Source organism: Phascolarctos cinereus, unplaced genomic scaffold (assembly GCF_003287225.1).
Source record: "Phascolarctos cinereus isolate Bilbo 61053 unplaced genomic scaffold, phaCin_HiC Scaffold_3;HRSCAF=262, whole genome shotgun sequence".
Taxonomy (NCBI): Eukaryota; Metazoa; Chordata; class Mammalia; order Diprotodontia; family Phascolarctidae; genus Phascolarctos; species Phascolarctos cinereus.
In genome coordinates this window covers 173974564-173985167 of record NW_027555736.1, presented here as the reverse complement: position 1 = coordinate 173985167, position 10604 = coordinate 173974564, and the positions used below count along the sequence as shown (strand labels likewise).

Genomic DNA, 10604 nt, shown 5'->3' with positions numbered 1-10604 from the left:
TCATCCAAATTCTCCCAAACTACAATATGACTTATGAGGAATTGTTTACTTCTTTTTTTTCCTGGGACTTTTTAATAGCTAAACTGGTAGATAAGAGAATTGCATTGGAGTTTTTATGGGAAACCTTACATAGCACCTCCATTGTTCTGGTTTTTAGCTCACAACTCAGCATTGAATGACCTTATTCTTTATATTGCTTTCCATATTTAAGTCTGACTTTGTCAACCTTTCTTTGTCTTTGTTAATGTCACTGATAGTTACCAAATGGCACCAATAGGAGACTGGCCTATGTAGAGAAGGATAACAGTATGGTTGATACCAGTGAAATAAAGTAAACTCTTCCCCTTCCAGGTTGATTCTTTTATGAAGGCAAACTAATCTACTTTTGCCTCCATTCTTACCTAGCCTTTAATTACTAAATGGGCATTGCCTCAGACAAACTGAGAACTGGGAAAGACCTCAGCTTAAAAAGGCCAAGGTCTCCCACTGCATCCAGGTCAATTGTCCTGACCTATGTCTTGCCATTGGACTCCTGATGACCCTAGAGGAGAGAGTAAGGCTGATGACTGCACAGCTCTGCCTCACTTAAATCCATTTCACTTGCAAGTCAAGATATCACCCTCCTGAAGTCACAGGTCTTCGAGAACAAAAGACAAACAAGAAGAACATACAGACAACTTAACTCCAACTGTGCAACCCAGCAAGAGGCTGGGGTGTGTGTGTGTGTGTGTGTGTGTGTGTGTGTGTGTGTGTGTGTGTAATGCACAAGGTATGGATTTATTAGCCTTAGCATACATTCATACTGTAAGGTGGGGGAGGGGGGGAAATGTCACACCAGTCAAACCAGTTGTCATACACACATACATATACATACACACATATATATACATGTATACATACATATATTATATATCATGTATGTGTATATTTTGTTTTTACACAGTTGCTTGCATATTGTCTCTCCTCAGACTGTGAGCTCCCTTAGAGAAAAGATTGTCTTTTGCCTTTTGCTGTATCCCCAGTGCTTAGCACAATGGTGGGCACACAGTAGGTGCTTAATAAATGGTTATTGACTGATTAACTAGTAGCTTAAAACTGCACCAAGACTTTTGGGGGCACCCTGTATAAGATAGTGATGCTATTTACTGACATTTCCCTCCCTCCTTCCCATACATAATGAAACAGGATAGCTGTTTTGCCAGGGCTGCTAAGTTTCTGGAAATCCTCTCTAAGTGCTTACGGAAAATGGGGGGAAAAAAAACCAAACCCTTCCCAGATCATCTCACAAATTCCTATGCATATGTCAGGAAATAATGATGTTATATTTATGTCAGTATTTTTTTTTATTCAAGTCAAATGTTCTCAACTCTCCCAAGCGCCACAATAACATCCCTCCCAGTTTTCTCTCTCCATGGCTTCACTTTCCCCAAAGAGCCTTCCAGCTGATCCTGGATATGGAGCCCACATCCCTGCATCCAGCTGCCAGGGCTGCCATTCTTACCATTTCTCTCAAGGTCTCAGTTTCCTCTCTATAAAATAAGGTGGGTTTGGGTTTGGCTGCTAAGAGCGTGGAGGCAAAGAATCTTCTCAGGGATTGGACGTAAAGGAGCCCCAGCACACACCCAAAATGTTAGCTCCTACGATCTATGCATCGTAGACAACATGGTGTTTTCTTTAAATGGGTGGCATGGAGGAGAACATTTCAAGACTGTGAACATTGGAATCTCCCCAAATGACCTAACACAGACTTGCCTTATGTGTTGGTTGGTTTTGTTGGACTGCTTCTCCTCATCCCTTTTTCATTCTAATTTTTGTTACGATGGGTGACTGCTGGGGAAAGTGGGGGGAGGGACATATTTGGAAGTGAAGATGATATAAAACCAAGCACCATATAGGCTGGCTAATGAGATCCCAGTCCTGGGAGCAGGGACAGGGGACCCATGTGGCTGTTTGGTGAACCTGCTTCCAACAAACACAGTGGAGGGTACTGCTTTCTACTTCACAGTATATATATATGTATTCTATCACTGTTTACAGGCCATTTTCAGTGTGTTTTTTAAATTGGCTGTCCAGCAAAAGCTAGATGTGTGTTCATATAAAGCCCTTAAATGGAGGTACTTTTTTTGGTCTGGTTTCCTTAGAATGAGGAGGCTCAACTGACCTGGGCCTCTAACTCACAGTACCCCTTGGCTCTCTTTCACCCAGGCAGAGGCCCATGAACACATAGCCCTGCTCTCACTTCTGTCTCTGTCATACCTGTGGTTTTCTGCCCCTTGGCAAAGGAGTATTAGAGCTGACTTTGACTTTGTGAGCTTCAAAAGGGAGGGGGAGTGAGCTACAGTGGTCCAGGAACTCGTGTCCATGCCAGAGTTTATTGGCAGCTGAATCCAATAAGGAGCGACCTACAGGATCCAGCCCCACAGTGAATTTGATTAGGAACCAGGATACTGGTTCATTCAAATAAGGGACTACAGATTTGAAAGTGAACTTTATAAGGCAAATACTTTCTAGTAACCATTGTAAGTCTGAGTACAGTGTACTTTTCCAGAGATGGAGGGGGTAAAGTGTAGGAGGCAGTATTAGGAAGATATTATTTAGTACCTCTGTCCTTGCTGTATCTTCTCAGTAAATCCCCTTTTTGTAAAAGCTAAATAATGGTAATTGGTAAAATGATACTTGAGCAATAATCAATGCGATAATCAATATTAGGTGATGCTCAGAAGACTTTAACTAATACTGGTTAGATGATTTTGAAGAGATAATTTAGTCATTGATACTGGGAGAACACACTATAATGGTGGCTTGCTACCAATAGCATTAAAAAGATATTGAGACCCCTTAGGTGTGCATCTAGAACACTGAAGGGAAGATATAGTCTTACTCTAGTTATACAACTTGCCAGGGAGAGTGAGAGTTAGGGTAAGGGACCTCAGAGTACAGATAGACTACACAAGACAGCAATAGAACTTTTAAAAAATATCATGACATTCTCGCCCCACAACTACAGCTTGTGAAAGAGTATGCTACAGTGGATGTACCATATGCCTTTGATTGGCCCATTTGATATGATATGTCATTTTTACTTCTGTACAAATTCCCTAGCCATCTGCTAGGCTTTCAGCTAGAAAATGATCATATTTAATAGAGCCCGTGTTCCTATAGCACACTGATTTTGTTCACTTGAAGGATGTGCCATTGCAGACTGTTACCTTGGTCCAGAATTCATTTCTGATTCATTTCCAACTCTTAGAATGCTTAGCTTCCTTCAAGGTTCACTTTAGGTACCACCTCCTATGGGAAGCCTTTCTTTATTACTTCTAATTATTTGTGCTCTCTTGCTTCTCAAATGAGGCTATCTGTGCTTATCTTCTTACATGTTTAAGTTGTTTGAAGACAGGGATTGTTTTTCATTTTTTGGTCTTTGTATCTCTGGTATCTAGTACATCTAGTACAAAGTAGGGACCTGTTTAAAAAAATGCTATTGAATTGAACAATTAAATTTTTTTATCCTAAATAGGATTGTCTTCTCAGGACGATGTCTTATGATCCTTAAAGCACTGTAAAATCGTGAGGCGTTATTTTGTGGTACTTTTGGTTAAAAGTCCTGCCCTGAAAACTTGGAGGCTAGGTGAAGAAGGGAGACTAGAATTGTGAGGGAACCCCATGAATGAGATAAATTTTCAGAGGAACATGGAATATTTAGCCTTGATACAATACATGCCTATACTCTCTGTTCCTGGTGAGACTGAGACTGGTTATTATTTTGATTTTTGACCTACAGTGAGGCTGAATTCTACACTAAATCTGGCAAAAATATACTGAGCTGTCAGGAGCAGAGGGCCATCATAGTGCCCAAGGAGGGGTGCACCAGAAAACAGAACAGGTTAATGTTTCTGTGCTGATCTGTTTTGGGATGGTCCTATATACATGGGTGCTGTACTTTAAGCCTGGAAGAAATAGGGAAATACTGTCTCCAAAAAAAAAGTCATAGGAGGGCTAGAATAGCTGTTTTCTAGCATTTGAAGGGTTGTCATATGGAAGATTAAATAGACTTATTTTGTTTTATCATATACTAGGTTTCACTTTTCTTAAAATCAAAACAAATCACAACCTAAAGCAAATTTTTAAAAAATCTTGATCCTGCTATTTTTTAATCTATCATTGAATCTTTCTCCTTTCCTTTACTGCCAAACTTCTAGAAACAACAGTTGCCATTTACTAACTCCACTTTCACAGCACCTAGAAATCAGCTTCTATCCGCTACTGCTCTGTTGAATCTGCCATTTTTCTGGTCATTAACAACTTCCTTGTGGCTAAAATCAATGACACTTTTCTGTCCTTGACTTCCTTCATAGTACTTGACACTATGGATCATTCCTTCTGAGACACTCTTAGCTTGACTTCCCAAATTCTGAGTTCTCATGGATTACCTTTAAGAAAGGAGTACTGTCTCCTTTATTTGGCACCATGGATAACCTAGAGCCTGAGTGTTTCAGTAAACAGTAGTCAACAAACAAGAAATGAAATGAACTCATGTATTCTCTACACTTTTCAGTAAGTTGTGTGATTGTAAAGACAAAATCTGCTAGAAAATAATTTACGAATTCTTCTTGTACGTTCAACAAAGACATTCTTTTTCAAGTGAAGTCAATATGCATTTATTAGGCACTTACTACGTGTCAGGCACCATGATGAGTGCTGAGAATACAAAGAAAAACAGAATCAGTCCCTTCTTCCCTCAAGGAGCTCACAGTCTAATAGGGGAGACAATGTGCAAATGACTATGAACAACACACACACACACACACACACACACACACACACATATGATACCTTGCTTTTAATTTTCATTTTCAGAGGGAAGACACTAGCATTAAGTGAGAATTAAAAAGGCTTAGAGCAGAAGGTGGGATTATCTGGGACTTGAAGAAATACAGGTAAAGCCAGGAGGCATAGCCATGAAGGAAGAGCATTCTAGGCATAGGGCGGCAGTGAAAATACACTGAATGCTTAGAATGCTCTCTCTCATCTCTGGCTTCCTTGACTTTCTTCAAGTCTAAGCAAAAATTCCACCTTCTATAGGACACTTTTTCCAGTACCTCTGAATTATACTTTCTTTCCTCTATTGATTATTTCCAATTTATCCTCTGTATACTATGATTATTTTCATGTTTACAGTAGATTGGGAGCACCTTGAGAGCAGAGGCTGGTTTTCTTCTCATCTCCAATGCTTAACACAGTGCCTGGCATATAAAAGTTGCTGAATAAATGGTTATTGACTGTCTGACTGGATGAGAATTGCAGTTTCTTGTGAAAGGAATTGCAAGGAAATCAGTGTCACTGTATGGTAAACTACAATGAGGGTAGTAAATTTTAAGAAGACCGAAAAATTCAATTCAATTCAATAAACATTTATCAACCACCTACTATGTTCCAGGCATTTTGCTAAAAACTTGGGATACAAAAACAAGTAAAAGACAGTCCCTTCCCTCAAGGAGCTTACAATCTAAAGGGAAAAGTAGGAAAGGGGCAGGTTTTGAAGGGCTTTAAAAGTCAAACACATTATTCTCATAAAAATTTGTAGGAAAGGAGGTATTTTCTTGGGCAGTTTTTAATATTATTTTGGGGTTATAATAAAGTCTGAGATCCTCTCTCCTCCCTTTGTCACATACTTTTTGTATTCTTTTCTCTTTAATATACTGTAAAAATAAATTCTTCAAAGCTTTTCAATGCTTCAGTGGGGAAAAAAATGTGTTTTCTCGGTGAGGAGGCCCTCTCTTTATACTTGATTTAGTAGCTAGGTCTCTTGTTTTTGTTTCTTTTATTGACATTTCTACTTCCTGCTTTCTATTCTCCACATACTGCAAGTCCTTAGGCAACTGTGATTGTCAAGTGGGTACACTACTACAATTCAACAAAATGAAAAGAACAAAACAGCAACAATAAGATGAAACTGATATTACTTAATCATCTTGACTGCAGTGGTTCCAAAGAAGAGCTGAGAACACAAACCTCTCTCCCTTACTTACAGAAGTTAGAGACAATTTGGACCTTCGAATACAGTGACAAACTCAGATAATATGTTGTTTATGTTTTCTGAACTGATTCCTCTCTTTTTTCACTCTTCGTTACAAGCATAACTCATTGGAAATTGAATTGAATTTTGTCTTCTGTCTTAAGGAGACAAGGAGAGTAAGTACTGAGGGCCTGGTAAATTGACATCTATTTTTTAAAGAAGTAGCCTTGTTAATGGATTAACATCTCTTTAAAGAGATACAAAAGAAATTCAATAGGTCCAGACTAGCCATCAGGGCAACTCCTATATATTAGAAAGACTTCGTGTTGAATGTGATTCCTGAGTTGGGCTTTGAGTGAAGGGAAGGACTACAGAAACAATGGTACAAGAATGGGAAAGGGCAGGAAGAGAATGGATGTGGGTAGTATTCCCATTTGGTATGTAGAGTGTATAAAGGGAAGAAAATTGGAAAGGTAGTTTGGAGTCTGATTACAGAGGGCCTTGAATGCCAAGGTTAAGAGTTTATATGTTCTTCTGTATTGAAGGGGTGCAATACCCTATGCCATGTTGAAAGCAAAGAAACAAGTAGAGACATGATTCATATCACGGGATAGCCATTGAACAAATGTTGATGGCAAAGGTGTTTATTTTTTAATTATTACATATATGACAATATACATATATTTTGGGGAACAGAGCTTTCATTGGAGGACCAAGTTAGCAGAAGTTGGCTGCCCCCTTGTCGAGGCTGTTGTATAATTCTGTTCAGGTACAGTTTGGACAGGATGGCTTTTGTGGTTCTTCCAACTCTGAGATTTTGAGGTTGTTTCTAAAGTATTCTCCCCTTAATGACAAGACGCCAGGCGTTTACATTTTCCTCTTCTTTCAGGACAATTGTTCTCAGAAATCATGGTGGCATCAATTTTATATCTGTACATTTTAGAGGAATCTGGTCACAAGAAGACCATTTGTAGCTCCTACAAAGACCCTTTAGGAGTAGAAAGCAAAGCCTAGGAGCTAGCAGAGGGCTTTGCACCTGGGTCTCAACATCTACCAACTAGAGGGAGAGCAATGCATTTTGAAGATTTAAAGTGATAGTGTAGTTATCGATGATGAATATGACTAGCTATTAATGTAATCACTGCATTAAAAAAAAAAGACTTAAACGTCTAACTTCCAGAGCTAATCTTGCCAGAGCTACTTACCCTATAAAGGGGATTCTATTGGCAGCTTCACTTCGAGTGCCCTTCGATAGCTCAGCTGGTAGAGCGGAGGACTGTAGGTTGCGATATCTGTAGGAATCCTTAGGTCGCTGGTTCGATTCCGGCTCGAAGGATTGCCGATGTTTTAGAGACACACCTCTAACAAGCGATCATTCTTTAAGCTGTTTGCTCAGAATCTCAGAAATGGGGTTCAATAATTGTGTATCTGTCCTGATATGTTGTAGGTAACTTCATCTCTTATCTTGGAACACTCAAAACTGCTTCAGTATTCAGTTCTCTCCCTACCTCATCTCTCAATAACTCCTCAAGAAAGTTGTTTAATTTGAACCTTTGGAATGTTGGATAAAAAAACTTTTTTTTTTAAACATCCAGTAATAATACAGACCTTTAGCTTCTGTTTTGGCCCGGAACTCACGTAAGAAATTCTATCCTAGGGCCTCAAACATTGCTCCCTTCTATATTGTCCCTCTCCCCATTACAACCCTCCTCCTCCTCTTCTCCTTCAGCCCCCCCTCCGTTCTCCCTACTAGTGATTTATTCTGAGTTAAGAACTCTTAGAAGTAACTGCAAAAATTTTCTTTTTCAACTGGTATTTCATCAAGACTCTACAATAATCCTGGTAAGTAGTCATACGGCAGTCACTGAAACATCGGTAAGGCAGCTGATTCCTCAGTGGGATAGCTGCAGTTGGGGGAAGTTTTTCCTTAAATCTAACCCAAATCCGGTTCCCCGACACGTCTACCCTTGCAGCCTTTTCTCTTTCTCGCAGGTCACGTCGTCAGGGTGATATTTACCTCTCAAACGTGTCTCATCTCCAACATACAGATTTGCCTCTATTGCCATCTCAATATAATAGTTCTTATTTACAAAGCTTTAGAGTTTACTAAAAGCGTAAAGGTAAAAGGAGCACTGATTTGGATCCAGAATACTTGGTTTCTGCCCTTTACTATTATGGCGTTGGGCAAGGCATGTCACCTCTCTGGGCCTCGGTTTCCTTATTTGCAAAATGATGGGCTTGGATTGGACTCTGCCTCCGAAGTTTTTTCTTTCCAACTTTGAATGCTATGGTCTTTGCTTTCTTCATGGTAATCCTGTGATTAGCATAATGAAAATGTTAACTACTATACCAATTCCGAAGAGGAGGATGAGAAGACTAAAAAATTTACTCTTTCTGTGAGTGACACAATTAGTTCTAGATTACGGGATGAATAATGCTTGTTAGATTACAAACGTAAATAATCACATAGAAAATGCTGGGTATTTTGAAACAGCAGAAAACAACCAACCTCTTTGGAGCCGGAATCGAACCAGCAACCTCAGGATTACTACAAGTTTCAAACCCTACAATCCTCCGCTCTACCGGCTGAGCTATGGAAAGGATATACAATGTTACTTTTATGGTTGACATTCCAGAGTGAGATTATATAGTCTTCTGTGGCGTTCTTAAACTTTTTGAACCAGATTCATATTTATATACCTTTTTAAGGTTTATTCATTCAACAAATAACTGAGAGCTGTGGGGGAATACTGTAGTGAATAAGGTGATCATTCCTACTGTCAAGGAGGATACAAAATAGAAGAGGTCAGAGTATGCAAATTTAGACTAGAGAAGAAAAGGGTGGAGAGGTTTATCTCCTGTGAACATGTGAAGGCCTATTACATGGAAGAAAATTAGACTCACTTTGCTTGCTTCCAAAAAGGAAAGAATGGGGATTCGAATTAGGAGTAAGGCAGATTTCAGCTCAGTATAGGGAATAACTTCCCCACCACTGAGAGTTGTTCTAAGACGAATAGTATTGCTTACTACTGAGAAAGGTAATGAGGAAATTAAGTCCCCCATCCCTGGAGGTGTTCAAGTAGAAGCTAGATGACCATTTACAGGGGATATTGCAGAATGAATCCATGTAGCAATCAGGGTGTTGGACAAGATGACCTCAAATCCCTTCACACTCCAAGATTCAGTGAATCTTAAAAAGCCATAAAAGAAAAATAGGTATTTTAAGAGTTCCGAGTAGAATAAGATCATATTCTGTTGGAGGATCGATGAGGTCTTCTGGGAAAAGGCGACATTTGAGCTTGTCTTTGAGAGATGGATGGGACTAAAGTACTTGGGCTGGGGGGTGGAGAGGAACCACCAGAACAAAAGTAGAGACTGCATAACATAGCACATGTTAAGGGAGTCACGAAATAGTTCATTTTGGTGGGTTTTTTTCAAAAGACTAAATTCCATTAAACTGCTCCTTCTCCTCCTCCTCCTCCTCTCAAGGAAGTTTCCTTCTTTCCCAGACTCGTTCATTAATCTAAGGGCGAGGACTCCGCTCAATCCGGAGGGTTTGCAAATGCTGCTGGGGAGGTTTTCTTTTGTTCGACTCTGTCCTGCCTCAAAGAGCACGCAAAAAATAGTGTCCCCTGCACTGCGCGGGGCAAAGGGCTCAGTCCCTACTACTTGCTGCAGCTCCCTGCCCGGTAACGGTTTTCATTCGCATTCGTGACTGACAGCGGACAGAGTCTCTAGTTAATTGGTCCCTGAATTCAAGACTCACATTCCTTCTACAGAAATGAAGTTCTTAGTTCCCACTCTATCCCTCCGCTTCTCTTCTGTCTCATCAAAGTATTGGTCAATATCCTTCCGACAACTTCTGTTGAGTAGAACAAAGTTGAAAGTGGAATCAACCAATTAGTACGTGTTTGGTGCAGGCAGGGAGGGGAAATGGGGGCAGAGGAGGAGTAAATGATGTCGTGGTGGGATAAATAACAGATGAGAGGTAAGAAGAAGGGGAAAAAAGATAAACTATTTAGTTCAAACCAGAAAACAAAATGCATTTGTGTATGACACACAAGGAGTTCAATCATCTGTATATAAGTGTGGCTCGTTGGTCTAGGGGTATGATTCTCGCTTTGGGTGCGAGAGGTCCCGGGTTCAAATCCCGGACGAGCCCTTTTTTCCCCCAACCGCACTGCTTTTGTTTTTCTTCTCTGCAACGTATAATGTAAGTAAATCAAACTTTTCTGGTACTCTACTCCTTCCTGCTAAAAGGAAACTAAGCTTTAACAGAGATATTACTGAGAACAAAGGGAAAGTACTGGGGGACCTCGTTACTAGACCCAGAATGACTCTATTTCAAGGTCGTCCACTCCAGCCAGCCTGCCAGCCTCCTTCATAATTGAAAGCCTGCTGTGTCTCTAGCCCATTGCGAGTTACCGCTCGTCTCCACGGCTGAATACAATCTTTTACAGCCCTCTGCTGCCCCCTGGAGGTATTCCGGGAATAAGCTCCCGGACTTCGACAGCGGTTTCCATTTCGCTGATTAGGAGCCCGAAAGCCCAAAGCAATCCCTCTCAGCCATACCAGAGCCACTCCCACA

General features: G+C 40.3%; 2 non-coding genes across 2 annotated transcripts; both read left to right on the top strand.

Moving 5' to 3' along the window:
* Positions 1-7261: 7261 nt before the first annotated feature.
* Positions 7262-7352, top strand: TRNAY-GUA (transfer RNA tyrosine (anticodon GUA)). Its single transcript is given in 2 exon segments — positions 7262-7298; positions 7317-7352. It is a non-coding gene; the product is annotated as a tRNA-Tyr (tRNA).
* Positions 7353-10106: 2754 nt separating this feature from the next.
* On the top strand, positions 10107-10178 carry TRNAP-UGG (transfer RNA proline (anticodon UGG)). Its single transcript has one exon. It is a non-coding gene; the product is annotated as a tRNA-Pro (tRNA).
* The last annotated feature ends 426 nt before the right edge of the window (positions 10179-10604 follow it).